General features: G+C 48.7%; 1 protein-coding gene across 1 annotated transcript in view; it reads right to left on the reverse strand.

The window, feature by feature from the left end:
- NOXRED1 (NADP dependent oxidoreductase domain containing 1) overlaps window positions 1–24,743 on the reverse strand; it is a 282,269-nt gene that overhangs the window by 194,924 nt on the left and 62,602 nt on the right. The window lies entirely within an intron of this gene.

Genomic DNA, 24,743 nt, shown 5'->3' on the forward strand with positions numbered 1-24,743 from the left:
CAGGCGACGCTGTGGAAGACCAGGAGCCATCCCACACGCAGTCCCATGCTGGATGTCGAGAGTTGTGGGGTCGGTGTCCATCAGGAGCACCAACAAGCCTTTTCAACCACAACCAACGTGGAACTGAAGAAGGTAAGGTGTCGGGACCAGCAAGGTCCAGGTGGCTCACCACAAGCAGGAGAGTCAGGGCAGTCCCCGAGCAATCATGGGGGCCCACCAAATTCAAAGAAGACCTTCAGGAGGACCCACAGGCAGGAGGCACTGGAGTCATGAGAGGACCTCGAGCAGCTCACCAAAAGATGCAGGCCCACGGTGTAAGTGTTGAAGTGAAGACAAATATCTTGGTCACTGGAGGATCTTGAGGTTGGGGCTACTTGGAGCCTGAAGATCTTAGTGGAAGGAAGCCAACAAAACTTTGAAATGGCAAGTCGACGCGGTGCACAGGGGTTTAGTTTCGTTTGGTTTATAATTTATAAAGCACCTGAATGTCCCCCACAAGGGGTATCACAGCCCTAATTAGCTGCTTCCGTCGGCCAGAGAAATGAATAGATTAAAACAATACTGTCTTGAGGAGCCTAAAGAACTGCAGATGGTCAGAGCACTCCTGCAGATGGATAGGAAGTAGATTCCAAAAGTTAGGGGCTAAATGGAACATTGCTTTACCACCCAGCCGAGCTTTTTTACAGCATGGACCCACCAGTAAAGATTTGGTCTCTGAGCGTAGCGTTCTAAGTGGCTATTTGTAAATTGTTCTGCCAGATAGCTGGGGTCTTTCCCGTTTAAGAAGTTGTGCACAATGGAACAGATCTTAAAGTGGATCCGCTTCCGTACTGGGAGCCAATGTAAACTCTGCAAGAGGGGGAGGGAAGAGGTAAGAGGGGGAGGGAAGGGGTGAGAGGGGGAGTATTGGAGATCAGTCGGGCTGGATTATTTTGGACCACTTGCAATCCGTTCAATGATGTTTCAACAAGGGGTACCGGCCTCAAACTTGGTGAGAGGATAGGGCAGGCCTCGAGGGATGTGAAGAACCACCACTTGTGTTGCTGCACTTTTCGGAGTCCGTGGGAGCTTGGGATCAGCATTTCGGTCAGCTTCGTTGCGGTGCTTGCAGATGCAGGGAAGTGACTACTTCACTTCAAGGGAGATTCCTTCAGGTGTCTTGGATGTCCAAAGGCCTTGGAAAGTTCCTCTATGGAGCACAGGCACAGACGTTGCATCAGACAAGCAGGGCGAAGAGACCAGGAGCAGTAGGAGTCTTCCTAGTTTCAGTTCTGATGCCCAGAGCAAAGATCAGTGAAGTCCAGAGTGCCCAGACGATTGAAGAAGAAGTGGTGACTTGATATGAATCTTGTCCAACGACGAATCTAGGGACCCACCCACAGGTAAGTCCTTGAGTATCCCAAGGAAAGGGTTGGGACAATTCAAGGTTCCCTCCGAGGGGAGGGGTCGGACAGTGGGGAGGATTCTCCCATGTCCTTTGTCCAGTTTCGCACCAGAGCGGCTGCTTTTAACTGGACTATGCAAGGAGGACACCAAATGAGCCCTTCAAGCAGACTGAGTGGCTCTGGCAAGCGCTCCCACCTGGCCCCAATACACTAAACCCTGTCTGGTAGGTGGTCACACCTCCCTGTGACAGGATACCTATTGTTCTGCCTTCCCCTGCTCGAGCTTGGCTCAGTAGCAGGAGGGCAGAATTGTGTCTCTTATCAGCAGCAGCCATGTTGTGCTAGAAGACTGGTACCAGGAGCACTGAGGGCCTCCCGAATGAGCTTCACAGTGCATGGAATCATACCTCCCACACCATTTATGGGGTGGAGATATGACTCTAACATGTTTGATACCAAACATGACATGGTTCGTTACAGCCAGTTTAGAAATGGTCATCGCGTAATGAATGCATGGCCACTCTATGTATCGTAATGGCTGGTGCACTTACAACCCGGGAGAATGGACTCTAAAGGTTGTAGGGGTGTCCTCTCATGCAGTGGCACCCTCATACTTAGCACCGAGCACCTTGCCCTCAGGATTAAAAGGCCTGCTTTATGGGTTTTAAGTGCAGTGACCCTAGATATAGGGAAACCTATATCTGTTATAAATTGTGCTAGCGCCAGCTTACACAGGCTGCAATAAAAGGCCTGCAGTTACAGTTTGAGTGGTCGCCAATGGGTGGCTGTGAACAGAAGGCGGTCCCTACCTTGAGTGACCCGACGCTTCCCTCGAGGTCCCGAGCCTCGCGGGCCGATCCGACGGCGTCCCTAGCAACCCGGACTCCATCTTTTTCTCCCTCATTGCAGGACCCAATCCGGAAGGACGAAAAACCGGAAGGACTCCCGAGTGACCCCGGAAGTCCCTCCCCCTACCCGATGACGGAGGAAGGAAAAGCAGGAAACGAAGACGGCGGTGTGTGCAGAGAGTTCGACTCGTGGCAGAAGACGGACGGCGGCACCCCTGTGAAGCAGAACGAAGAAGGAGAAGACGACGAGATCTGGACGGAGGACTGGTGGAGTCCTGTGGAGGATGCTGGAGAGCGGCCGTAACTCGCGGGAGAGTTGCGGCGGGGGCATGTGAGAAACAAACTCCACTTGTGTATCCCGACTGTGCATAGCCCTAGTGTAAAATGACACCGCCCCCCCCCCCCCCCGGGTCTCACTAATCACTGTATATAGTATAAAGCAACCCTTCGCGATCACTGTATATAGTATAAAGCAACCCTTCGCGATCACCGGCACTTGTACGATATGCCTCACACTGACTCTGCCTTCCGGCACCCTCCTCTCCTTCCCGACTGGATCATTCCCCTCCCCATACCTCCCTCACTGTCCGCTTTCTCTTCTGCACTCCTGGTGACGGTAATAGGCGCCTGAACGGTCAGACTAACGGCCCTCCTTTGTCTCTCTCTTCTTGCCCGCCTCCGAGGAACCACCACCGAGGAAGAAGCCGGACCGACCTGGTGGACGACGCCCCACTCTACATCCAGGCGTGTTACCGCCTACATCCAGGAGCCGTCATTGGGACCTTCAACCAAGCACCTTCCCCGTCGGAGCTACCCCTATACACACTTTTGTCTCTCCTTGACTTTGTGCACGAACAAATAAAAAGACATAGCCCACTTTATACGGCCTCCACGCCTGTTATTCCGGCCCGCACACGCCCCACGACAACAGTTGGTGTCAGAAGTGGGATTTCCCGGAAGCATGGAGGCCGCGGTGAAGAAACTCGCCGAGACCCAGGAACAACTGGGGAAGATGATGGAGCAATTCCTAAAAACCGCCGAGGATGACCGAGGCCAGTTGCATGACGTGTTGAAGGGTTAAGGGGCGGCCCAGGACCAAGCTATGGGAAAGCTCACGGACGTACTAGGCCACCAAAGACCTGTCACTTCCCTCCCCTCAGTGGTTTTCCAAAAGTACGTCCCGGGAGAAGACCCGGACTTATTTTTTACTAACTTCGAGCGGCAGGCCCAAGCCGCTGCCGGGCCCCCTGATCGTTGGGGACACTATCTAGGACCACTACTTACCGGCGAATTACAAGCTGCGTATCAACAGGCCAATGTACAGGGCCAAACACCTTATGCCGATATCAAAACCTGTATCCTGGAACGTCTAGGCATAGACGATGAAACCTACAGGGTGAAGCTGCGTCAAGCAAAAGAAGGACCACGAGAAACACCAAGAGCACTGTCTTTTCGCATCAGGGACCTGGCCGATCGCTGGTTGCGTTCTGCCTCCGCCACGAAAGAAGATATCCTCTCCAAAATATATTTGGAACAGTTCCTGGCTTTCCTACATCCTTCCACCCAAAAATGGGTTCGCCAACACGCCCGTCTCACCTTGGAAAGCGCGGTAGGAATCGCCAGCGCTTACAGCCGCGCCCAAGACTTTCAGAGGCCAAAAGAGGAACATTCACACCGTCCCCAGACTCATAACGTGACCCGAACACCGAGACCTCCCCTACGGAAGAAACCGGAGCCCACCCCTTTGTTCCCATACCCTGTTGTACCGCGGGCACCCCCACCCGGTCCACAGTGCTATCACTGTTGGGGATATGGGCACATCGCCCGAGTGTGTCCCCAGAAAGATGAACAAATGGAGGTGGGTCTCACCCGGAACTATGTATGCCTCCCTACAGAACCTAGCCCTCCTAGGTTCCATTGCCCGGTACGGATCGAGGGACACCCTGTTCTAGCCCTTGCTGATACAGGCTGCAGACAAAGTGTACTCCCTCCTCAGGAGCTGCCAAACTCTGTGGGACCAGTGACCGGTACGGTAGCCATCCAGTGTGTGCACGGAGATACGAAACTATACCCCACCGCCCGGGTTCGAGTTCAACACCCGACGGTTCAGGGAACTACACTCACCGTTGGCCTTATTCCGACCCTCCCGGAGCAGGTAATACTGGGCAGCGACTACTCTGGCCTACCTCGTCTTCTTCATGAGACCACCGACTCCCTGGAAAAGTGGTGGTTGGAGGCCCCGTTTCCACACGACCAACCAAGTCAAGAGGCCTCGCACAAACCATATAAATCAAAAACCCAAAAGAAGAAAGAGAAAAGGAGCCATGCCACTGTCTTCCCCGTCAGAGCGGAAGAACACCCCATGGAAACCGACAGGGAGTTCCGTGCCGCCCAACAGGAGGATCCCGTCCTCCAAGACGCCTGGAGACGGGCCCTGGATAACGAAGACCCCTTACAAGTAGGTCCCTATTTCTTTAAAAAGAACGGCCTTTTATACAGGAAGGGAGAGGCACAACAAACACCACAGCTGATAATCCCAGGACCCTTCCGAGACACAGTGTTGTTTCTCGCCCATAGTCACCTGCTGGGAGGCCACTTTAGCGATGAGAAGACAGGACAGGCTATCTTGGAGAAATTCTATTGGCCAGGTGTCTACCAGCAAATAAAACTGTACTGCCGCACATGCCCGGTGTGCCAAAAGAATAGTAGGTATCGACCCCCCCGAGTCCCCTTACAGCCTCTACCCCTGATCGATATACCCTTCAGTAGAGTAGGGATGGACATTATAGGCCCCATGTTGCCCTCCAGAAGCGGTTGTCGATACGCTCTAGTACTGGTCGATTACGCCACCCGTTTTCCGGAAGCAGTACCCTTAAGGCAACCCACAACCCAGAACATAGCCTAAGCCTTGATCTCGATTTTCTCTAGGGTAGGCTTCCCTAGAGAAATCCTAACCGATCAGGGGACTCCCTTCGTGTCCACCCTGATGAGGCAGGTGTGTTCCCGACTAGGGATTAAGCAGATAAGGACCTCAGCTTACCACCCCCAGACAGATGGGCTGGTTGAGCGCTACAACGCCACCCTAAAGACTACCCTGAAAAAGCTGCTGGCCCTTGAGAGCAGAAGGTGGGAGGAGATGCTACCCCTAGCACTGTTTGCGATCCGCTGCAAGGTTCAGACCAGCACCGGATATTCGCCATATGAGCTCTTATATGGGCGACCCCCACGAACCCTGTTGGATATGGCCAAAGAGGCCTGGGAGGCCGAACCAGACCGAACCAGGCCTCTCCCTGAGTACGTAGAAAACCTCAAGACACATTTGGGGCAAATACGGGACATCGTAAGGCAGAACATGGTGACTGCACAAGCTAATCAGAAGCACCAGTATGATAAGGGCACCAAACCACGGTCTTTTGTCCCAGGTGACCTGGTTCTTCTCCTGATCCCGTCCTCGGATCACAAACTACTAGGACAATGGCAGGGCCCATTTCCTATTCTACGACAAGTAACGCCGGTTACCTACGAGGTTGAAACAGACCATAACAGACATATCTCCCAGATCTACCACGTAAACCTACTGAAAGCCTGGGTCGGTCCTCTTCCTGTACTGGTTGGTGCAGAACCCGAATCTGTTTTGTCCTATGAGGTCTGCATGGATCCGGATCTGCCCGAAAACCAAAGACAGGAACTACGGACATCCTTGAGTTCACTACAAAAGATCTTCTCCTCCTACCCGGGTCGCACCTCTGTAATCGAACATGCCATCATAACCGAGCCCGGAAAAACGGTACGTCAACGACCCTATCGGGTCCCTGAAGCCCGAAGAGCCGTCATTCAAGAAGAGATAGTACAGATGATGCGCCTGGGGGTCATAGAACCGTCCATCAGTAGCTGGAATTCACCCATTGTACTAGTCCCTAAGCCGGACGGTTCAATCAGGTTTTGCATCGACTTTCGAGAGGTGAATAAAATCTCCTCCTTTGATACGTACCCCCTCCCTCGTGTTGACGAGATGATCGAACGTATAGGAAAGGCGAAATACATCAGTACGCTGGACCTCTGTAAGGGGTACTGGCAGATCCCATTGAGAGAGGAGGATAAGAAAAAAACAGCCTTTTCTACCCCCGAGGGACTATATCAGTTCACCATGATGCCCTTCGGCTTCACGGTGCTCCGGCTACTTTCCAAAGAGCCATGAATCGCGTCCTGCAACCACATTCCCGGTATGCGGGAGCCTATTTGGATGATATAATCATCTACAGTGATGACTGGGGGCAACATCTACATCACCTACATGAAGTCATCTCCTCCCTGGGTTCTTATGGGTTCAGCATTAACCCCGCAAAAACAACCCCTTGCTGCCCAAACAGTGAAGTACCTGGGTTATCTGTTAGGTGAGGGAGTAATCCGTCCCCAGAACAATAAAATCACAGCCATCCAGTCAATTCCCTTTCCACAAACACGAAGAACAAGTTACTTACCTTCGGTAACGCTTTTTCTGGTAGATACAATATCTGCCTGTGGATTCCTCACCTTGTGAATATCCCCCTTGCGTCAGCAACATTCGGAATTTTTCTTCGTAGCACGCCGGCGTGGACGACGTCACAGGAGCACGCCATCGCGCGCGACTCCGTCTGACGTCACCGACTCCTTATTAGGCCCACGTCGGCGTGATGACGTCAGTTCCGCCCTTTTTTCCGTGCCTTCGAGGCACCCGGACGGACCAACGACAGCAAATATGCATATATACAATGTACACAGTACATACAAACCAAAATAGCACACAGTGCATAGCAAAGGCATCAAAACCCAAAATATATACAAACAATAAAACCAGGTATAGCAGAGTGGACAACGGGGAGGCGGGTGGGCATGTGAGGAATTCACAGGCAGATATTGTATCTACCAGAAAAAGTGTTACCGAAGGTAAGTAACTTGTTCTTCTGATAGATACATCTGCCGTGTGGATTCCTCACCTTGTGAATAGAGTCCCACAGCAGTCCCCACTCCCGGAGGAGGGTAACCACTCTACTATACCAGGAAATCTTGGAGAACAGAGCGCGCGAAGTGGCCATCCCTCCTCACCTCGGAATCCAAGCAGTAATGCTTCGCGAAAGTGTGGAGGGAGGCCCAAGTCGCAGCCCTGCAAATGTCCTCAACAGGAACACCTCTAGACAAAGCAGATGTTGCAGACTTTGCTCTAGTTGAATGTGCTCTAATACCCTCAGGAGGGTCCTTACCCGCCAAGGAGTAGCAAATCTTGATGCACAGGATTATCCACCTGGAAAGTGTGCGCTTGTGCACCGCTCTGCCCTTCTTGCAGCCAGCAAAACCAACAAACAGCTGGTCATCCATCCGGAAGTCTTTAGTTCTGTCCAGATAAAAAGACACCGCCCTCTTAGGGTCCAAACGGTGAAGTCTCTCCTCCTCCTTGGAAGGGTGAGGGGGAGGATAGAAGGTAGGAAGGGTAATGGATTGTCCTAGATGGAAAGGAGTTACCACCTTAGGCAGAAAAGCAGCCCTGGTCCTAAGAACCGGCCTTTCAGCATGAATGGTCAGGAATGGGGGTTTGGAACTAAGAGCCTGAAGCTCACTCACCCTCCTTGCCGAGGTGATTGCTACTAAGAAGACGTCTTGAAAGACAAAAGCCTCATGGGACACTTGTGTAAGGGTTCGAAGGGGGAACCCATCAAATAGGTTAACACAAGATTCAAATCCCAATGAGGAATAACAAAAGGAGTAGGAGGGAATCTATTAGTGAGTCCCTTCAAAAATCTTAAAACCACCGGAGACTTAAAAAGAGAAGGCTGATCCGGCAAACAAAGAAAAGCCGACAAAGCCGAAAGATACCCCTTGATCGTGGCAACAGCAAATCCTTGCTGCGCCAAAGAAAGAGCAAACTGCAAAATGTCAGACAAATGAGCCTTCAAAGGGTCAACATCTCTCTCCCTACACCAAGAGACAAATTTAGACCACCTATACGAATAAATGGACTTAGTGGAGTCACTCCTGGCAGAAAGAATGACATCCACCACATCGTGAGGGAGAGAAAAAGAATTCAAGTTGCCACGTTCAATCTCCAGGCATGAAGGTGTAATGTCTGGAGGTGGGGGTGTAGAACCTGCCCCTCCATCTGAGAGAGGAGGTCTGCCCTGTGAGGGAGACGGAGCGGCGGGTGAGAGGAGAGGTGGAGAAGGTCTGTGTACCACACCCTTCTTGGCCAGTCCGGGGCGACCAATATGACTTGGGCCCGGTCCTGGCGAATCTTCCTCAGAACCAGAGGAATCAAGGGTATGGGAGGAAACGCGTAAAGGAGTTGATTTTTCCAACTCAACTGAAACGCGTCCCCCAAGGCTCCTTGCATCGGAAACTGGAGACTGCAGAATGACAGGCAGTGAGCATTCTCGCGAGCTGGCGAATAGGTCCACCCGAGGAGTCCCCCACATCTGAAAGATGTCGTGAACCACCTCCGGGTGAAGCCTCCACTCGTGGTCGGCAGAGAACTGCCGACTGAGACTGTCTGCACGAACGTTCAGTACTCCGGCCAGATGATTTGCCATCAGAGAAATCTGATGATCCTGAACCCAGGATCAGAGACGCAGAGCCTCTCTGCAGAGACACTGCGACCCTACACCTCCCTGTTTGTTGACATACCACATCGCGGTCGTGTTGTCCGTCAGGACTTGAACCGACTGACCGCGAAGGGAAGGGAGGAAGGCCTTGAGCGCCAAACGTATCGCCCGCAATTCTAGAAGGTTGATATGAAACAAACTTTCCTCTGGAGACCAAAGCCCTTTGACCTCCAGGTCCCCCAGATGAGCACCCCACCCTAGAGTGGATGCATCCGTTATCACTGTGGCCACCGATGGAGGAAATTGAAAAGGCTTTCCTTGAGACAGATTGCCTTCCACGCCCCACCAAGACAGATCCACAGCAGTTTCTCTGGAGATCCTCACTGACTCCCTGAGATCTCCGTTGCGCTGATACCACTGCCTGCGGAGGCACCACTGGAGTGCCCTCATGTGCCAGCGTGCATGATTGACCAACAGAATGCAAGAAGCCATCAGACCGAGCAGACGAAGGACCTTCAAGACTGGAACAACCGCTCCATTGTAAAATAAAGGAATCATTTCCTGTATGTCGTGAATCCTTTGAGGTGGAGGGAATGCACGACATACAGTAGTGTCCAGTACCGCACCTATGAACAGGTTGCGCTGGGAGGGCACCAGGTGAGACTTGGGTATATTTATCGAAAAATCCAACCTGTGTAAGAACTGAGTTGTCTCTTGCAGATGATGAAGCACATTCTCCGGCGACCCCGCTTTGATCAGCCAGTCGTCCAGATAGGGGAACACAGGAGTCCCCGATCTTCTGAGATGCGCAGCCACCACTGCCATCACCTTGGTGAAAACTCGAGGCGCAGTAGTAAGCCCAAAAGGAAGGACCGCAAACTGGTAGTGTTGCGATCCCACCGTAAAATGGAGATACTTCCTGTGCGACTTCAGGATTGGGATGTGAAAATACGCATCCTGCAAGTCGATCGACACCATCCAGTCTTCTTCCATCAGCGCTTGAAGAACCTGTGCAAGTGTGAGCATTTTGAACTTCTCCTGTTTGAGATAGAGGTTCAAAATCCTGAGGTCCAGGATTGGCCGAAGTCTGCCATCCTTCTTGGGTATCAGGAAATACCGGGAGTAGCACCCCTGACCCCTTTCCTGCTCTGGAACCACCTCTATTGCACCCTTTCTGAATAGTGCCAGGACTTCTTCCTGCAGGAGAAGAAGATGGTCCTCCGAACAATAACCTTGGCAAGGAGGGTAATTGGGAGGGAACTCCTGAAAAGGAAGTGCATACCCATTTTCTACGAGATTGAGAACCCAAAGATCTGATGTAACCGATTCCCAATCTCGTAGAAAATGAGTAAGCCGACTCCCTACCGGACCCACATGATCCAGAATGGTGGATCTAGGGCTGCTTTGCTGATGTAGGTGGGGGTTGGGTATTATTGGAGGAAGTAGAGGAAGAGGAGAGCTGACGACCACGTCCAAGACCCTTCTGTCTACCTCTATAAGATTTGTACAGAGGGTTCTGCTGCTGCTGCTGTTGTTGCTGACCTTGTCTGAAGGGACGAAAGGAGGATCTACCAAACCCTCTAAACTTCTTAGTGGTAGAACCTCTTGTCTGGAGACCCAAAGATCTTGCAGTAGCACGGCTATCTTTGAATCTCTCCAAAGCCACATCCGCCCTCTTCCCAAAAAGGCCTGTCCCATCAAAAGGCAAGTCTAACAACGTGGATTGTACATCTGCAGAGAAATCAGAGGATTTCAGCCATGCCGCCCTTCTGGTGGCAACAGTAGAGCCCATAATCCTGGCAACAGAGTCTGCTGTGTCCATCCCACTCTGAATCACCAAGCGGGCAGCAGCTTGAGTATCAGATACCACTTCATTAAAGTTTTTTCTGTCATCCTCTGGAAGCTTAGATGACAACTGCTTCACAGAGTCCATCAACGCATGAACATATCTCCCCAACAGGCAAGTAGCATTAGTAGATTTTAGAGCCATGCTACCCGAGGAGAAAATCTTCTTTGCAGACTGATCCAACTTTTTAGAATCCTTGTCTGCTGGCACCTGAGGAAAAGAACCTGCAGACCTGTTGGAACAAGCGGCCTGTACCACAAGACTCTCTGGTGAAGGATGTGAAGAGAGAAACTCAGGGTCACCAGGTGCCACCCTGTAGCGTCTTGCCACAGACCTTGAAACAGCAGGAGCAGTCAACGGTCTCTTCCAGACCTCCTTTATCGGATCAGTCAAAGCCTCAGTAAATGGGAGTGTAGGCTCTATAATAGAAGAAGGAGAGTGTAAAACCTCTGTGAGGATGTTAGGTTTATACTCAACAGTAGGTAAGGTCAGATTGAGTAGATCTGCAGCCTTTCTAATAACAACATGGTAGGGTGCCACGTCTTTAGATGGTGCATCAGAAACAGATGGTAAACCCCACTCAGGAGAGAGTTCCAGACCACTAGTACTATGAAGGTCTTCAAAACAGTCACCTTGATCTAAAAGTTCACCTTCTTCAACATCAGACTCTTCACATCTCTTTTCCTCCAAGAGACGCTGAGCTCTGCGTCTCGACCACTCCACACGAACCGAAGTCGATGGATCCGGTAATGACTCCGACGGAGCCGGATCCGACGTCGAACGAGGAACCGGGGCAGATGGAGGACGAGACTCACGGTCCTCGATCCAAATTACGAGGTCGATCCGGAGTCGGCGAAGCCGTATGCGGAGTCGAAGACCTCGGTGGAGCCGTACCGAGCCAAGGTGTGTAAGGCGCCGGCATAAACGGTATAAAAGGAGCTGGAATGCCCAAGTTGAAAGACAATGGACCCATGGGACCAGCCGGCGCACCAGTGGGGTACATTGCTCAAAATAAACTCCAAACATCGCATTAAGGAAATGCGAGGGGTCCTGTCCTGGACCAGGAAAGGGAGGATACGAACCTACTGGATGTTCTGGAGGAGGATGCTCCGACATCGGTACATTCTGACCCTCTTGATCTATAGGGGCTTCTACCGGAGTCAGAGCTCGAGGAACTTCCTCTTCATCTTCATGCTCCGAAGAATGGTGTGACACCGGATCCGGTTCTTGCTCCGGAACCGGGTAACCTCCGATAGACTGTAAGGGAGAAGGAGATATGAAGTCCTTGTGATGTTTACGAGACTTCTTCTTCGAATCCGAAGACTCTTTCCCAGAATGATGTCTGGAACTGTGTTTTCTCCTCTTGGGTTTCCTCTTAGAGGAGCTTGAAGCATGACCCGAAGACGACTTGGATCCAGACCTCGACCTCTCTCTGGATCTCGACCTCGCTCTGGACCTTGACCTCGAAGCCGACCTCGATCTCGACTTCGAACGCGACTTCTGTCTCGACTTCGAGCATCTCGACGTCGACCTCGAAGATCTCCCAGTCTCTCTTCCCTTTACCTTCGCAAGAAGAAGTTTTGCTTCACGTTTACGTAACGCCTTAGGATTCATCTTTAAGCAGGATCGACAGTTTTTAACATCGTGGTCCGATCCAAGACACCATAGGCAATCGTTATGAGGATCAGTGATCGACATCATACGAGCGCAACATCCACATTGCTTGAATCCTGTCTTCCTCGATGACATTCTCGACGAAGAAGGAGTAAACAAAGATGAAATAGTAATACTATCACTAGTAGAAGATACAAAGTATCGCAGAAGATCCCAGAAACCGTTAGCGTCGACGACGCGGAAAAAAGGGAACTGACGTCATCACGCCGACGTGGGCCTAATAAGGAGTCGGTGACGTCAGACGGAGTCGCGAGCGATGCCGTGCTCCTGTGACGTCGTCCACGCCGGCGTGCTACGAAGAAAAATTCCGAATGTTGCTGACGCAAGGGGGATATTCACAAGGTGAGGAATCCACACGGCAGATGTATCTATCAGAAAAGAACTACGTGCATTTCTTGGTCTCTTGGGATATTACAGGAGATTTATCCCTGGCTTCTCACAGACTGCGGCCCCGCTAACCGATCTTTTGAAAAAGGCAACGAAGACCAAAGACGCACTGAAGCGCCCTGACTCTCGTATGTTACGAGCTTTCCACCTCCTTAAACAGTCCTTGTTGTCTGGTCCTGTGCTTATCAGCCCGGACTATACCCTACCTTTTATCCTGCAGACCGATGCTTCTGATCAAGGTCTGGGGGCTGTTCTGTCCCAGAGGGACCACAACGGCGACGAACGACCCATCCTTTTTCTAAGCGGAAAGTTGTTTCCAAGGGAGATGAACTACGCGGTGGTGGAAAAAGAGGCGCTGGCCATCAAATGGGCAGTAGAAAGCCTCCGCTACTATCTGGATGGACGTGACTTCGTCTTGTATACCGATCACGCTCCGTTGGACATAACGACCGTGTATTACGTTGGTTCTTGTCCTTCCAACCCTATAGGTTCAAGACATTGCACCGGAAATGCGTTGAACAGGGCAACGCCGACTACCTCTCCCAATACCCTCCCCCTGCACCCCGAACAAGAAGGACAGCTAGGGGAAGGGGATGTGAACAGAAGGCGGTCCCTACCTTGAGTGACACGACGCTTCCTTCGAGGTTGTGGTAAATAAATAAATAATACCCTATTTTTGAATGAATAAATGAATAACAGATAGCTCAATAAATAAGAGTCAAGATTCGAGGTAGTAGGAGTTTTGCAGGTTTAATACAGCATAAGGACAGGAACAGGACGACCTGCACGGGAATAGGATGGCAGCTGCCGGGGACAGGATCGGGAATGACGGCGTCTAACTTTTAATAACAGTACATGAGCATATATACATAACGCAAACACATAGCATTACATTGCAATAGGCGTAGCGGTGGGTGGAGCAATAGGCGTGACGCGTAGCAGTCGCGAAAGATAAGGGTGAAAGTAGGTGTAACAGGGCGTATACACAGACATGTGATGCAAACGTAACAGAATATGTCATGAATGGGGCGGAAACCATGGAGGGGGCTACCTGAGGAGCCGGGACCTCTAACCTGATGGTGCGCGCAAACTAGCAATGACGTGTTACTAGGAGAAGCTGGGGGCTATGAGCTCTGTGCTAGGAGCAGAGACTGAAGTCTGGAGAGTCAGGGCGACATGTACCTAAACAGTATCTAGTATCTGATGTTTAGGGAACATGTTGATATAAACTAGAAGTCAGGAGGGGAAAGGCTAACTTGATTCTAAGACTGGACCATGCATTATTCTACATGTAGTGCGTGATGAAGAATATTAAATGACCATTAATACAGTATTTCTCTAACATGGGGCCGTAAAGGCTAGACAATGACGGAAACTATTGATGCGATTCAGTAGCTTTAGGAATGCAGAGAAGGAGGACTGAACTGATAACTGGAATCATAACATATTCTTGGCAGACTCAGAGGCAGAGCCAGGGTGAGCCGGGCACTGCGAGGCAGGAAGTAAGTGAAGGGTCGAGGATACAGGTGGGGGCTGTATCGCTCCTCAGCGAGGGCTTCAGGAGACAGGAGCTGAATCTGGTGTCCGGGCCCTTTTGAGGCCTAGAAACGGGGACTTTACAATGAAATAACGTGCACACTGAGAAACGTGGCAACGTAGCTTTACATAGGCCTGATATTCGTAGTATTCACGAGAACTGGAAACTGGCATACTAGAGGTGGACACAACTATAATTGCGTCATTAATCGAACATAGGGAATGCATATGCATATTTAATCATGCACACATAACATATGATGGATGACACGTAGGGACACAGAACATGGCAAAATTTACTTTTCCACATTCCCTCCTTGTCACTACGATTCCATCAGGAAACATCAATATTCATGATACCATCTATCATTTCATACAGTATCATTTGCTCGTCTCGAATTATCCTGGAACGGGATTTAGAACGGGGCTTGGGACTAGGAATACAAGAGGTAGCACAGATGCCGCAAATCGCAGGGCCACATTGTATACAGAGGCAGCAGCTGAATATGATCGCTACTGCAATACCTAGAAAGGACAAGACTTTCCATCCCCAGGCGGAAATTATATTCCAGAACCAACCGGACCATGTCCAGGTGCCTGGATCTTGGTGTAACAGATGGGCAATTTTATGGAGTCTGGTTATAGCTGAATAAACAGACGGCGCGTTATTTGGAATGAAAATGCAGCAACTAGATCCGATGACTCTACAGGCCCCGCCCCTATCGGCCAGTATGACGTCAAGGACGAGACGATTCTGTAAAACGACAAATCTCATAGCAGATTGCTCTTCGGTTAAGTTACCTAGAGCAGAGGCAGTCTCATTTACTACAGCTTCGAGGGTTCTGGTTAACCTACGGATTAGCTTACTATTCTGGATAGGTCCTATAAAGAAAAAGAAACCTCTGTTGAAATCTGTATACTGTTCTAGAGCAGTTTCAGTATAATCGACAATGGGGGACTCCCTTCTATGTCTAATGTGTACTAGATGTGTGTTTCTATGATAATCAGGTGGGGCTAGGAAAACTGGTGGCAGTAGGAAGGCAATGTAACAGGTTCCCTCCCAATCGAGGGGCAGACGAACATATGCAGTTTGACCACAAATAAAATAAGAATGACGTGAAGCTTTGAAGATAGATTTCCCACTGTCTCTATACTTGACAATAGTAGTACAATCACTATGTCCTACGTGTACGGAACCATTATTTCGGACACATAATTCGCCTTTGACTGGTAGTACTGAAATTGCAGGTAAATCTGGAGTGGAATCAGACTGAACATTCAGGACCATGAAATTCGAAGAATAATTACCTAAATTGTAAACTTCATTTTCTAGATCTAACCCGGTTCTGTGGGGGAGACCTTGCTTGTCTGGAAAACATGTACTGTTAAGAAAAGACATATCTGTTGAGGATGACGTTAACGTGGACCATGCTCCACACGAACCATTATGTGAAAATGGATAAGGAAAAAGTGGCAGAACTCCCTTCGGTATCTGGAAAGGGGGGAGTCGACCACACACCCAACAATTAGTGGCATTGCTGGTTTGGTGTGAGTAATGTAACATGCGGATGAAAGAATTATTTTTCATAGCGAGGCGGTAAGAGAGTTCATGAGGAGGCAGATCACTAAACGTGTGCTCTACTGTAGCATTAGCAGACTTATTTACATGAAGAACTGGGAAACACAGGTAAAATGCATAACTGGTGCAGGAAATCATAATGCTGAGAAATAATATGAAACATAGAAAAATGATACATCGGATTGAGTTTTGACTAACTCTCTCACTATGGGGGTCTATTTTATACATGTCAGAAACAGTCTAACCGTTTCACCTAGGGGAGGACTTAGACAATCAAACTGGCTGACTTATTTTACTAGACCGGAGTTTCAACTTATACTCCTGCTGCGGAGTTTTCTCTAACAGGGGAGGGTTTGTAGCAATGTCTTTTGCGGGACAGTCCTTGAGAACAATATTTTGGCAATCCTTCAAATCCTGGGAAATGTTCTTTGAGACGGGTTTCAGTCCATAAAACTTCTTCACGTGCGAAACTTCACGGCCGTACGGGTGGCGAGGAGGACCTGTCGGGGCTCCTTCCAGCGTGGCTCCAGCGGACTTGAGCGGTCAAAATTCCGGACAAGGACCATGGATCCTGGAACGATTTCATGCGGTGCCACCTCGGTATTGTCTGGAAATGCGGCGGCAACCTGTGAACGACAAGAGTTGAGGGCAGACATCAAGGAAGCTAGGTAATCTGTCAGCATATTACTTGAAACATCGGTAATACTTCGGGGTCTAGGAGTACCCCACATGTTAGGGGGGCGGCCGAAAACGACCTCATACGGGGACAGACCTGATCTGGAATGTGCGACCATGCGCATATAAAATAAAGCGACTGGCAGAGCTACTAGCCAGTCCACACCTTTCTCTTTACATACTTTGGCGATTCGGATTTTCAGGGTCTGGTTATGTCTCTCTACGAGACCGGCTGCTTCAGGATGGCGTACACAATGGAACTTCCACTGGTACCCTAACAATAGGGAAACGTGTTTCATTAACTCTGATGAGAATGGCTGGCCGTTATCAGAATATACGACCCTAGGGAGTCCATAACGGGGGAAGAACTCACGAACCAACTGCTTGGCAGTGGTCGCAGCTGTGTAATCTGGGACTGGATATGCTTCTGTCCACCTGGACAAAGCGCATACAACTACAAGGACATACTTGAAACCTCGACATCGCTCCATCTGAATATAATCCATCTGGAGGACTTCAAAAGGGTGGTCAGGAGGCTGGAATCCCCCTTGTTCCACCGGGACACTTTTACCTGGATTAAACTGACAACATATCATACAGGTACGGACTTTCTGCTTAGCTGCAGCTCGTAAATGCTTGTTGAACCAAATGTTCTGGATACTGTCTAACATAGCTTTTTCTCCTAAATGTGCTGGACTATGTGCGGTATTGATAATGACTTGAACCATAGAGTCGGGGAGAAACCATGTGGCTCTACCCTTCGTCACCCATCCTTGATCTGTCTGGATCCCTCCTTGTTCGGACCATTTCTTAATTTCTTCAGGAGTAGCATGTAGCTGGATATCTATGACATCTTGTGTAGGGTCCTTAACTGTCATGCATGTAGTCGGATCTGGAGTGTGTGTCATGTTAACTGGAATGTCTGGAGTCTGTGCTGTAAGCTTGGCTGTGCGATCTGCTAAATCGTTACCCTGGGAAATAATGTCAGTAACTTTCGTATGTGCTTTGCACTTCATGATAGCAATGGATGTCGGTAAATGTATGGCATCTAACAGAGCTTGAATAAGGAGACCATGCTGAATCTTGGTTCCATGAGAAGTCATGAAACCTCTTTCCTGCCAGAGCACTCCAAAGTCGTGTACGACTCCAAATGCGTAGCGTGAATCTGTGTAAACATTAACTTTCAGGTTCTTGGCATGTATGCAGGCTTGTGTCAGAGCAACTAGCTCTGCTGCTTGAGCGGACAGGGTGTCAATACGATGCGTTTCAATAACTTCGGTGTCAGTAGTCACTGCATACGCGGCGACTAGTTCTCCTGTACTTGTTCTCATACATGAACCATCCACATAAAGTGTCAGGTCGGGATCTGGTAACGGAATATCTGTCAGATCTTGTCTTGGCTTTGTCGTAATGTTAACTACTTCCACGCAGTCATGTGTGTCCGGACTTAAAGTAACTGATGGTAACAATGTAGCAGGATTTAAAACGTTGCAGCGTCTGATTTCTATGTGTGGCTGGAACAGTGTCAATTCATAACCTGTTAAACGTGCAATTGTCAAATGCTGAGTCTGTGTTCGGTTTAAAAGAACTTCCACGGAGTGTGGAACTTGTACTGTCAGGGAATGTCCTAATACTATGGAATCACTTTGTCTGATAGCTAGTGCTGTGGCTGCAACTGACTTGAGGCACGCAGGCAGAGCCTGGGCTACTAGATCTAATGTGCTCGAAAAATAAGCACATGGCTTGTATTGTCCTGCTTGATCTTGTGTGAGAACAGATAATGCTGTACCTTCACGTTCAGTGACGAAAAGTGTAAAAGGCTTACTGTAGTTTGGTGTAGCTAGAACTGGAGCTTGACATAAAGCTTTCTTTAACTCGTTGAAACTAAGTGTATGTTCAGACGTCCAAGGGAGGACAGTCGGTGCGGCTGCCTCCTGTGTCGTTAACTGTATCAGTGGTTTGGCTAGAAATGCATACTGAGGAATCCATTGTCTACAATAAGAAGTAAGGCCGATAAAAGCACGTACCTCCTTCTGGGTCTTGGGCTGAGGAAGACTCGCTATTAACTGGATATGGTCTGGTGTCAACTGCCTACCCCTCTTGGACAGTAAGTGTCCCAAGTAGACCACTTGCTGGACACAGAATTGAAGCTTAGAAGGGGACACCTTATGCCCCATCTCGGCTAGGAAATACAAGACTGTAAGGGATGCTCGCTCGCAATCACGTTCAGAACGGGCTGTGATCAGTAGATCATCGACATACTGGAGCAGGGCAGTGTCAGTTGGCATGTGAATGTTGTCTAGTTGTCTTTTAAGTGCTTGACTGTAAATACTAGGACTTTCTGTGAAACCTTGAGGAGCTCGTGTGAACATATAGCTCCTTCCATTTAAACAGAATCCGAAAAGGAACTGGCTGTCTGGATGAATGGGGACACTGAAAAATGCATTCTTGAGGTCTATGACAGTGAAAAATGAAGCTTCGGAATCAATGGCTGTTAATAGGGAAGAGATATCTGGGACTACTGGATACTGGGGAGTAATACATTTATTAAGTTCTCGTAGGTCAATCACTAATCGATATACTGGGGGTGCATTTGGATCAGTACGTTTCATGACTGGAATGATCGGAGAATTGCATACATTGGAGTCAGTTTCTACAACTACTCCTTGAGCGATGAGCTCGTCAATAATTTTGGATAAGGCTGCTACAGCCTCAGGTGGCAATCTGTACTGTCTGATTCGTGGTAACACTACACCTGGCTTGAGAGTCACACGATAGGGTGTGATTTGCATGTAACCAACATCAGTTGGACCTTGCGCCCATAGATGCTGCGGAACATTAGACAATCTTGGATCAAAATCTCGTAATACATAGTGACCCTTGAAGTCACGTAGGAACAGACGTATTCCCTCTGGGGAACAGCATATAACTGCACCTAATTCTTTCAGTGTTTTAATGCCTAATAGGTTTTCTGGACATGACTTAGTAAGTAACAGATCAGTAGTACGGGACAATGGACCTACTTCTAGAGTAACTGGCTTTGAAATTTCATTTACGATAGGTTTTCCTGAAAATCCAAGGGAAACATTTCTTGAGCCTGAGAGCGGAGCCCCTGGAACTTCGGCGTGGCTAATTGTGGTCCTACTTGCCCCTGTATCAATCAAAAACTTTCTATCTTTCCCTAGTACTTGACTGTGAACATAGGGACCTTCTTGATCTACAGGTATCTCGATGAGAGGCAAGCCTACCTCCCTCTCTAGGCTGTTTCATGAATACTGCTGGTACTCTGGATACTCGGATTGTGCATACTGGTACATCTGCTGTGTAACATGCTGTGTTGCAGCGATAGGCTGCGGTGCTGTAACTGTCTGTGGTGCATTCTGTGGCTGAGGAATCTGTGAAACTTGTTCTTGTCTAGACGGACGTGGTCTTTCTTTAGTCTTACCGGTAGCTATGTTGTGTTTCAGAACTGCACACTCGTTTATAAAATGACCTGGCTGTTTACAATAATTGCAGTTCCCTTTAACGGGAGCTGCAGGATGACTGGCTTGATTTGGACCCCTCTTCTGACTGTCTTGAGGAACAGATTGTGCAACTAGTACTTTCATTTTTGTGTCTTTCATACGTTTTCTCTCGTGTTCTTGCTCTTCTCTGATTCTATTCTGGTGGTATTGGAGCATCTGCAACATCTGGGACGGGGTATTAGCTTGCCAGGTACTTTCGACTTTCAAAACTCGATTTTTAATTTGTGGACTTGAATTCTCGACTAATTTAGTAACAAAAAGGTGAGGGTATGACTCACTACTTGTCTTGAGGCCACTGTTGATGCTAAAACATTTCTCAAATCTGGAATAAAAATCACTAATATCTTCGTCTTGTTTCTGTTTACAGGCTGAGATTGCATCCCAGTCTTCTTTTCTAGTTGTCAATAATCTAGGTAAAACTTGTATTAATAATTCTGGTAATTCTTTACATTTCGCTCCAAGACCGGTACCTGGTACTCGTGCCTTATCTTCAGCTTCTAGAACTGCCCAATCGATCTTTTTCTCTCCCACCTCCCATTCTTTTTCCTTGAGCTTTTCATACACCCCTGCGGGCAACAGAACCTTTAACAGTTTAATTATATCTGGATACGTGTATTCTCCCATACGGAGCATGTCTTTTAATTCTCTATGGAACCCTGCTGGATCTTTGTCATGACAGGGAATTAATTTCTTCATCTCTAGGAGTTCCATCTTTGTAATCGGAGTGTAAACAAACACTCGTTCTAGTTCGCCACCCGTTCCTCTAACTGGGTGGACTTCTCGTAACGGATTCTGTCTCTCCATGTAAAATGGTTTACTTTCTGGGGGTGAGACATGAACAAAATGCGGGTTCAAAAACGTTCTATATTTGTGACGCTGTTCTAGAATGACACTAATTAAATCGGTACCTAAACCTTTCCATCTATACTGGAGTAACTCGTTCAGGATATCATGTAACGGGCCTGGATCAGAGTGCTGACCCTCATACAATGTAATGAGGTGCTGAATCATATACATACCCGCCAGTCGTTGCTCGGCTGGGGGCATTTTCAGAAACATTTGTGCCACTATTTCGTCTGGAAAAGTGGTAGAATCAGTAACCCATCGGACTGCTGATCGGGCTAGTTCTTGTTCATGCATGGTACTCAACTCACTGTAACCGATTCGTGATTTCAGAATGTGATCGGTAGCTTGAAACACTTGTTCTAGAGAACCTTGTTCTGGTGCTGGATGATGGAAAGTAGACTTGTGTTCTAGGCGTAAATGACGATCTGGAAATCTAGATTTTCCTACATACGCTATTCTGTCGGGATTCTCGTCCTCTACCTCTTCAGTATCAGAGTTACTTTCTTTCTCGTTTACTTGTGCTGCTTTACGTTGATCGTGTAACCTTATTATTTCTTTACGAATTTTCTTGTACATACTCTCCATAGCACCGACGGTCTTGTGCTTACCCTCGGCTATATTATCACTCCACCTTGTCAGGGTTTTCATTTCTGCCGGATCTTTAGACGGGTAATCTTGTTCTCTTATTAGACAATTGATCAGAAACTTTAATATCATGAGCTGGGTCTCAGCTTTCCTTTGAGACATGGCCTCGCCAATGCTTTCTGGATCATCCCCTGTACGGATGAAACGATATATTCTGTCTAGGTCTTCTTTCATATTCGGTAGGGTGACTAGATACTCGGCCACCCTTCTTACACGTAATGAATATAAAACCATATTATCCTCGCCTGGGACTGGATCATAGCCGCATTCATTAAGGGCTTTTCTTATTTCTGCTACAGACTGATGTCTGGGCGTACGCTGTGACGCTTGCATATGTAATTCGGCTGTTGTTAAACGCTTGTGTGGCGGCGGGGTCTGAGGAGGACCTCCTCCTGCGGCCCCTAAACTAGAGTCGTCTACTGATCCTCTTCGTACTAGTGTGGCAGGAAATTGAAATGCGGGCTGAACTGGTATGGCGGGCTGGACCGGGGGTACCGTAACAGGTACTCCGGTGTCTGGAGGAGCGGGAAGTGCCTGATCTACAGGGACTGGCGGAGCGCGAACAGGATTTGCATATTCTGGGACTGTGTCGTCCAAATAGGACGAAATAAAAATATCAGCTGCGGTCGGTTTGTGACGTAGCTTGGTCGGAACTAATGGTGGCGGAAAGTTACTGGATGCCTCCGGGGTCGCTTTTGGCAGGCCCTCGGCAAGAAGAGGATACATACCCTTAATAAGAGCATGCCTCTGTCTGTCTGACTGTTCGGTTTTAACTCGTTCACCAATCTCGATTAATTCCCTTTCTTGGGCTCGTTCCAAGGATTCTCTACTTAATTCTGACTTTCTGATTTCTTTTTCGGTTCTTTTATGAGATTCTTTGCGCCATAACTCGATGGCATCTTTCTGTGACTGTCTGGCTTTCCTTTTCCATAATGCTTCTTCTACTCTCATGATGCACTCGGCATCCCATGTACCCGATACGGGCCATCTATACTTTTCTTCTAACTGTTTGGTATACTCTACCCATAAATCTAGATACAATATGGCGCTTATGCCATGCTTCTGATACATAGAATGACCTGGACTGTCCCTAGGCGGAACTGGAACTGCTGCTTCCAGCAGACCCTTTCTAGTTTTTAACTGACGTAACTTAGAAAACAAGGGCATGACTGGACTGTAATCTAGACACAATACAATACACAATGAACACGATACTTATTCCCCATTCATACCACGACATTAAAATACATGAAAAACATCATAACATAACAGTTCGGACAGAATATTACCTGGAATACTGAGAACAGAAACACAAGAATTTTCTCGAGAACAGAACTGACTAGAACAGAGACTAGATGCACTGCTGAAACAGTACGAAACTTACCGGTCTCATAAAGAGACACGTTCAGGACCCGCATCCACCGAAGTGGACACTTCGTTTGTGAGTCTGTGTACCACCAACCCACAGACCAGAGTCAATTTAGATTGACCCTGTCTAGATACTACCCCAGCGACGGTACTCACCGGGCAGCAAGAACGGAAGGCCTCGGATCGGACTGGACTGCTACGACGACGGACGACGAACTTCGGACTTTAGTTACGGGTGGACCTCCGGATACCTCGGACCTTGGACTCTCGGCTTGGGCTCTGGTCGGGACTCGCCGCGTTCCTCCACCGTCTCGTCTGGATGCTGGACCGCCTCCTCCGTCTCCTCCGTGGGCCTGAGGGATACTTGAAGCAGAAATATCTGCCGGTGCGCAGAAGAGTTCCGTCACGACTGCAGAGGGTCAGGGGGTCGGCGTGGCTTCACCGACGCGTGGGGAAAGGGCAAGTCCCTATTCGGGCGCCATTATGTGGTAAATAAATAAATAATACCCTATTTTTGAATGAATAAATGAATAACAGATAGCTCAATAAATAAGAGTCAAGATTCGAGGTAGTAGGAGTTTTGCAGGTTTAATACAGCATAAGGACAGGAACAGGACGACCTGCACGGGAATAGGATGGCAGCTGCCGGGGACAGGATCGGGAATGACGGCGTCTAACTTTTAATAACAGTACATGAGCATATATACATAACGCAAACACATAGCATTACATTGCAATAGGCGTAGCGGTGGGTGGAGCAATAGGCGTGACGCGTAGCAGTCGCGAAAGATAAGGGTGAAAGTAGGTGTAACAGGGCGTATACACAGACATGTGATGCAAACGTAACAGAATATGTCATGAATGGGGCGGAAACCATGGAGGGGGCTACCTGAGGAGCCGGGACCTCTAACCTGATGGTGCGCGCAAACTAGCAATGACGTGTTACTAGGAGAAGCTGGGGGCTATGAGCTCTGTGCTAGGAGCAGAGACTGAAGTCTGGAGAGTCAGGGCGACATGTACCTAAACAGTATCTAGTATCTGATGTTTAGGGAACATGTTGATATAAACTAGAAGTCAGGAGGGGAAAGGCTAACTTGATTCTAAGACTGGACCATGCATTATTCTACATGTAGTGCGTGATGAAGAATATTAAATGACCATTAATACAGTATTTCTCTAACATGGGGCCGTAAAGGCTAGACAATGACGGAAACTATTGATGCGATTCAGTAGCTTTAGGAATGCAGAGAAGGAGGACTGAACTGATAACTGGAATCATAACATATTCTTGGCAGACTCAGAGGCAGAGCCAGGGTGAGCCGGGCACTGCGAGGCAGGAAGTAAGTGAAGGGTCGAGGATACAGGTGGGGGCTGTATCGCTCCTCAGCGAGGGCTTCAGGAGACAGGAGCTGAATCTGGTGTCCGGGCCCTTTTGAGGCCTAGAAACGGGGACTTTACAATGAAATAACGTGCACACTGAGAAACGTGGCAACGTAGCTTTACATAGGCCTGATATTCGTAGTATTCACGAGAACTGGAAACTGGCATACTAGAGGTGGACACAACTATAATTGCGTCATTAATCGAACATAGGGAATGCATATGCATATTTAATCATGCACACATAACATATGATGGATGACACGTAGGGACACAGAACATGGCAAAATTTACTTTTCCACAAGGTCCCGAGCCTCGCGGGCCGATCCGACGGCGTCCCTAGCAACCCGGACTCCATCTTTTTCTCCCTCATTGCAGGACTCAATCCGGAAGGACGAAAAACCGGAAGGACTCCCGAGTGACCCCGGAAGTCCCTCCCCCTACCCGATGACGGAGGAAGGAAAAGCAGGAAACGAAG

The sequence above is a fragment of the Lissotriton helveticus genome, chromosome 9, assembly GCF_964261635.1.
Source record: "Lissotriton helveticus chromosome 9, aLisHel1.1, whole genome shotgun sequence".
NCBI lineage: Eukaryota > Metazoa > Chordata > Amphibia > Caudata > Salamandridae > Lissotriton > Lissotriton helveticus.